Source organism: Gossypium arboreum, chromosome 11 (assembly GCF_025698485.1).
Source record: "Gossypium arboreum isolate Shixiya-1 chromosome 11, ASM2569848v2, whole genome shotgun sequence".
NCBI lineage: Eukaryota > Viridiplantae > Streptophyta > Magnoliopsida > Malvales > Malvaceae > Gossypium > Gossypium arboreum.
In genome coordinates this window covers 40,080,412-40,088,242 of record NC_069080.1, presented here as the reverse complement: position 1 = coordinate 40,088,242, position 7,831 = coordinate 40,080,412, and positions in this window count along the sequence as shown.

Genomic DNA, 7,831 nt, shown 5'->3' with positions numbered 1-7,831 from the left:
GCGCGACTGTTCTCTCCTTAGGGTGCACTAGTACTGTTTGTGAAAAAGAAAGATGGAACTATGAGAATTTGCATTGATTATAGACAACTCAATAAGGTGACTATAAATAATAAGTATCCGTTGCCACAGATTGGTGATCTGTTTGATCAACTAAAAGGGGCTACTGTGTTTTCAAAGATAGATTTGAGATCAGGCTACTATTAGTTGCGAGTTAAAGACTCTGACATCCCAAAGATTGCATTTCGAACGAGGTACGGACATTATGAGTTTTTAGTTATGCCTTTCGGACTTACTAATGCACCTGCTATTTTTATGGATTTGATGAATCGGATCTTTAGACCGTATCTGGATCGGTTTGTGGTTATGTTTATAGATGATATTTTAATCTACTCTTGTGATAAAGCTAAGCTTGCCAAACACTTGAGACTTATGTTACAAACTTTGCAAGATAAGCATTTGTATGCGAAATTTAGTAGATGTGAGTTCTGGTTAAGTGAAGTTAGTTTTCTGGGTCATGTGGTATCAGCATCAGGTATTCGGGTTGATCCGAGTACAATTCCAGCTATACTTGATTGGAAACCTCCTAAGAATGTTTCTGCAGTCCGAAGTTTTCTGGGACTTGCTGGTTATTATAGACAGTTCGTGAAAGGCTTCTCTATGATTGTAGCCCCGATGACGAAGCTATTACAGAAAGATGTTAAGTTTGAGTGGTCAGAGAAGTGTCAGAAAAGCTTTGATTAATTGAAAGCCCTTTTAACCGAAGCTCTAGTGTTAGTTCAGCCAGAATCGGGTAAAGAATTTGTTATCTATAGTGATGCATCTTTAAATGGTTTGGGCTATGTTTTGATGCAGGAAGGCAAAGTTATAGCTTATGCCTTGAGATAGTTGAAGCCGTATGAAAGAAACTATCTGACACATGATTTGGAATTGGCAGCTATCATGTTTGCATTGAAAATTTGGTGTCACTATCTGTTCGGTGAGAAATGTCATGTTCACTCAGATCACAAAAGCCTGAAATACTTGATGTCTTAGAAAGATCTGAATTTAAGACAACGCCGATGGTTAGAATTGCTAAAGGACTACGAGCTTGTGATTAACTATCACTCGGGAAAGGCTAATGTTGTTGCTGATGCTTTAAGCTAAAAATCACTATTTACTTTGCGTATAACGAATGCATATATGGCTATGTCTGATGACGGTTCGATAATAGCTGAATTGAAAGCAAGACCATTATTTTTTCAACAAATTTGTGATGCCCAGAAGGTTGATAACGAGTTGATAACGAAACGAGCTCAATGTGATTCAAATGCTGATTCAGAGTGTCGAGTTGATGCTGATGATTGTTTGAGATTCAGGAACTGAATATGTATCCTAAGGAATTCAGAGTTGATTCAGATGATTTTGAATGAAGCTCACAGCAGTCGATTATCTATTCACCGATGTAGTATGAAGATGTATATTGAGCTGAAACAGCTTTATTGGTGGCATGGTATGAAACGAGATATTTCTAGCTTTGTTTCAAAATGTTTAATCTATCAACAAGTAAAAGTCGAGCATCAGGTACCTACTGGATTGCTTCAGCCGATTATGATACCAGAGTGGAAGTGGGATAGAGTTACTATGGATTTTGTATCTGGTTTACTGTTAACACTGAGTAAGAAAGATGCAATTTGGGTTATTGTGGATAGGTTGACTAAATCGGCTTATTTTGTTCTGATACATATAGACTACTCACTTAATAAGCTGGCTGAATTTTATATTTCTCAAATTGTAAGATTACATGGTGTACCTAGATCTATTGTTTCGGATAGAGATCCGAGGTTTACATCACGGTTTTGGAAGAAACTGCAAGATGCATTAGATACGAAATTACATTTTAGCACTGCTTTCCATCCGTAAATAGATGGTCAGTCTGAGTGAATCATTCAGATACTTAAGGATATGTTGAGATGTTGCATTCTCGAGTTCGAAGGTACGTGGGAACAATACCTACCTCTGATTGAATTTGCGTATAATAACAGCTTTTAATTGAGTATCAAAATGGCACCTTATGAGGTTTTGTACGGTCGTAAATGTCGTACACCATTGTATTGGACTGAGCTCAGTGAAAATAAGATACACGGGGTTGACTTGATCAGAGAAACTGAACAGAAGGTGGAAATGATTCGTGAAAGTCTACAAGCAGCATCAGACCGTTAGAAATCATATACGGACTTAAAACGTAAAGATATAGAGTTTTAGATTGGAGATAAATTTTTTTTGAAAGTCTCACCGTGGAAGAAGATACTCAGATTTGGTCGTAAAGGCAAATTAAGTCCGAGGTTTATTGGGTCTTATGAGGTAATAGAACACATCGGACTGGTTGCTTATAAACTGTTGTTGCCATCTGAGCTAGAAAACATCCACAATGTATTCCATGTTTCGATGCTTCGTAGATATCGATATGATCCTTCACATGTGATTAGTCCGACTGAGGTTGAGATTGAGCCCGATATGTCGTACGAAGAAGAACCTATTCGCATTCTAGCTCGTGAGATTAAAGAGTTGCGAAATAAGAAAATTCTATTGGTTAAAGTAATATGGCATAACATGGAGTTGAGGAAGTAATGTGGGAGCTAGAAGATACAATGAGAGAATGCTATCCAAACCTATTCACCGGTAAGATTTTCGGGGACGAAAATCCCTAACGGAGGAGAGTTGTAACAGCCTAATTTAGGCCCTAATCGGAACAATGGTTTCAGGACCACGATATTTGAGTCAGAAAAATATTTAAAAATTATTTTATGTGTTTATTTTTTGTGAATTTATATCCGTGAAATTTTTGTAATTTAATTTTGTCATTTAGGTGCCCGATTAAATAAAAAGACTTAATCGCGTAAAATGAAAATTTGGTGGTTATTTCTAAAAGGGACCTAGTTGTTATTGGCTTTATTAAAGGGAGCCTTTATGTTGCAATTAGTCCATTTAGAGAAAGGGTGGATGGTAATGGGCTTATAATATATGATTTAGTTATAATTTTATTAAGGTTAAAAATGTAATTAGATAAAAAAATGTTAATATATGTTATTATATCATAAAATAAGCCATGTTTTATTCATTCTCTTTGACCGAAATTAGAAACAAAAGAAAAGAAAAAAAAAAGAAACCTAGGTTCGGCCATCCTTTCAAGCTCAATCAAGGTTCGTTTTTTTTGTTCGATTTTTGATAATTTCTACGTTTTTGAGATCGTTGCTTCGAGTACTACAGAACCCATGCTTGAATTTTTTATTTTGATGAATATTTTGAGTTGTGATATTGTTGAGAGCTTGTGATTTTTGTTGTTTGATGATGAAATATGAAAGATCTGTTTTAGATTAACATGTTTTGTATTGGAGTTTTTGATGATTTTGAGTAATTAGGACTAAATTGCAAAAATAATAATTTGAGGGACTAAAATGTGAAATAAATGAAATATATGGACTTGTATGAACACTAGGAATATTCGGCCAAACATGGGTATCTTGAGATTTTGCATATTTTGTGTTCTGTGCAATTGGGACTAAATTGTAAAAATTATAAATGTTAGGGGTAAAATGGTAATTTTCCCATTTATGTGTTTTTGGACTAAATTGAATGAAAATATGTTTTAATGAGCTTAATTTGAATATGTTTAGATCAAGAACCAAAGAAATCGAATTTGGATCGGGGAGAACGAAAATTGTCGACTAATCGCTCCGTTCCGTTTTACATCGTCCGAGGTAAGTTTATAAGCAAATAGACTTGTTTAATTGTAGTTAAATGTTAGATATAAATGTTTTTATGAAATGTATGAATTTAAATTTGTTATGGCCAAATATGAAAAGGCTTGACTACCACATTTCCGAATTTGTTTCGACGAAGTTACGACGTTCGAAAGCCCCGTATGAACCTTAGGAATAGTTAGGATACAAATGTCATGACAAAGGATTCCGATATATGTGTGCGAGTAAGACCATGGCATCGATATGTGACTACATGTAAGACCATGTCTGGGACTTTGGCATTGTACGATTTGTGTGATTATCCGAGTGTCCTATCCAATTTCGAATGGTTCATCGGGCTAAGGTAAATTGAGTAAGAATATGTAAAATGAGCTATATGCCATGTATGAATTAACTCGTTACCTATTTCAGGTAAAGTAAGTAAGTACCTTGGTTATTAGTTGCAAATCTTGAAAGGGTGCAAATGAAGGATATATGCAAATGTGATATGTGTATTTGACCTTGTGAGTTAGTAACTTGTTTATCATGAATAATTTTTAAACAAGTACATATATGATTAGGTAATTTCGGTTACATATTTAATATATGAATATGATGAATTATTTTGATACAGGGGTTTATGTACTCAATGTATTCAGCCTTGAAATTATTATTGAAATGAAACTTAGTATTAGACATGCTTGACTATATATATTCAGCTTCATAATTAGTATATATATATATGAAAGTATGCAATTACACATGAGTTTATATGCTTATGGATACGTTAAGTAAGTTACAATGATTAATTGATTGTGGAAGATAAATGATAATAATGATAATTTGGCTTCATGAGTGTTCGGCCAGAGTGATATTTGAGTATGAAAATATATGTTTATAATGAATTATATATATTTGGATTTGATAAGTTATGATATTATAATTTAGTTTGGTTTGAATAAGTTGATAATATTATTGGAATGTTTAATTGCTTATGACTTACTAAGCTTCAAAAGCTTACTCTGTGTTATTATGTGTATCTTATTTTATAGATTTTGGATTCAAGTTGCAAGCTCGGGGATCGTCAGCAAAGTCTATCACACTATCTACAACTTCGGTATTTAAATATTCAAACTCGAATTATGGCATGTATAGGCTGGAATGTGTTTTGTAAAGTTGGATTTTTGGTTATGTATAATCTAAGCCATGCAAAAATGGGAAATTATTATTTTAGAATTCAGTCACATTAGGTAAGGCTTATATTAATTTTGATTATTAAGTTGTGTGCCATGAATGCATAATATATGTGATAAATACTATATGTTACGAAAATGGCTTGCTTATTATGTTTAAATTTGGTCTTGTAAGTTCTTAGTCAAAATATTTAGTGAGCTTGTTTATTGGTAATTGATGATGGAAGTTTTGGATGCATATGTGATTCTAAGTAGCAAGATTCGGCTACGAAAGAATAATGGCATAATGTGTATTTGGTATGTTAATTAGTTTGTGATGGATAATATGAAATGCGGCATAATTTAAGTGGTGAGTGATTATGTTCTAGCCTGACTAGTTGGATTGTTAAGTGGTAAGCAATTCATGTGATTCATGATTAATCTAGTCGACTGTTTGGTATGTATTTGATGCTCAAATGGTAAGTATGGCCTAGGCTTTAAGGTAAATACGCACCATGCATGTATAAATGTTGATTAGGTTATATATAAATAATCGGTTTTGTATTGAGTCTATGTCGAGGGCGTAACCTTAATTCAGATCATTTGTGATGAGGTTAAATACATATATTCGGTCGTATGATTCATGATGAATGTTATTGAGTTAAGGCAAATTAAGAAATTGATAGGTAAAGAGAAAGACATATGCATGATACAAATTTTGGTGTTTATTTATGGACTAAGTTAAGACATGCGTATATAGTATTTGGTCCATTTATATCAGCTAAGTTTTTATAGGCCTTATATGTATGTAAAGGTGCTCATATTTATGGATGCTATATACCCATGTATGTGACTATATGAATTTGCTAAATTTGTGTAAGTTTGCGTATGGGTACATTGATATATTGTATTTTATATTGCTTCTTGTGAGAGATGTGGCTATATATTCATATGATATGAAATGTTCAAATTTAAGAGTTATAATAATTTATGAAATAAATTTTTGATTAACTTTCGAGACATATTTAAATGAATATATAAATACTTATATTAAATTGTCGTAATCGTGTTTTATTCTGTAATGCATTATGACCCTATTCCGGCAACGGATATGGGTTAGGGGTGTTACAAATAAATGTAACACCCTTAACCCGTATCCGTCACCAGAATAGGGTTTCGAGGTATTACCTATCAATACACATCATTTAACATACATAAATGTAACATCACGATTTTTGGGCCTAGTCGGAATAGTGGTTTTGGGACCACAAATCTGACATAAGAAAATCTATTTTTATTGTATTTTTATGGTCCACGATTTCATGGAATGAATTCGTGAAATTATCGTTTAAAAATTTTGACGTTTCTCTACTTAATTTGGTCAAAAGGACTAAATCGTAAAAATTGCAAAACGTAAGTTCTAGATGTTAAAGGTGTCAAATTGCTATGGACTTTAAATTAAAGGTCTTTATATAGTAAATGGATCATTGGACATTTTTTGGACAAACATGGGTATGAGATAGGTGAAATGAACAATTTTTAAGTTAGGGGCATTTAGATAATCTAGTAAATAAATGAATTAAAAGCCCAAAATAGCCAAAATTGGCCTCCATCTTCTTGCTCCAGCCAAAACCCGCATGGAAGCCATGGCTAGGGTTTTGTTAAAACTTCCAAGCTCAATAGTAAGTGATCCCTAGCCTCGTTTTCAAAGTTCTTTACATTTTTGAAGTTCCCGTAACTCGATTTACTTATTTCCACCTTTATTTTAAGCTAAGGCTAATGTCTAAAAAATTACCCATGAATGACATACATGTGTTTTGATGTCTAATGGTAGAAAATGAATGTTGGGTGTTAGATAAACATCTTTTGTTAAGTAATTTTCAGTGAAAATGTCCAAAATGACCATTTTGAGAAAGTTATAAAATGTGTAGTAAGAGTGTGTTTTAATGAAAATTTTGAGATGCTATAGTTATGAAAATGGTTCGGCTAGGCTTGGGTAACAAAGAAATTGAGTGCATTTTATTTTATGAGCCTAGGGCAAAAGTGTAATTATGACAAAGTTTAGGGGTAAAAATATAATTTTGCTAAAATATGATATTTGGACCACATTGAATAATGTGACTAATAATTAGACTAAATGTGACATTATAGATCGAGGAAATTGAGGTTCGAACCTAGAACGGGGGAAAAACGAGGAATCGATGCTTAGGTCCCTTTTTGATAACCTTGGTGTTGAGGTAAGTTCATGTGTAAATGATACTACCTTATGTTATGTATTTTATATTTCAATATTGCATGAATTATACATTTGTTTCCATGAAAATTATCAATGATGATTATGACGAAGTTCCGATGAATGAGAAATCCGGAATGAATCTTAAAGATGAATAGGGTACAAATGTCAAAACAATAAGGTTATTAAGATTCCGTATAAGACCATATCCGGGATATGGCCTCAGTATGTGATTTTGTATAAGACCATGTCGGGGACATGGCGTGGATATGATATTTCATGTAAGACCATATCGGGGATATGGCATTGAAACGATACTATATATATGAGATTTCCAAGTAACCCTTGGTATTCTGAATAAACAAACTATACAATTATGGGTTATAATTTATATTTTTAGATTCTTTAATAAGTCTATTTTCAAAATAAACAAACGGGAACATCATTAGAATCCCGTATGAGAAGATAATTAATTTTTAGCAAAGAGGGGTCAGAATTATCGAACAGTGAAAAAGGGGTAAGTTTGAAGAATAAACTGTACTAATTGGATCAACCAAAAATTCTGAAATTTTTATGGTAGGAAAATATGTGAGTCTAGTCTCAGGGAAAATTAACGGATCTTAAATTAGAGCTTCATAGCTCAAGATATAAATAATTTAGTGTCTATGACTCGAGTAGATAGCTTGACTAGGATTTGTTCAAATAGT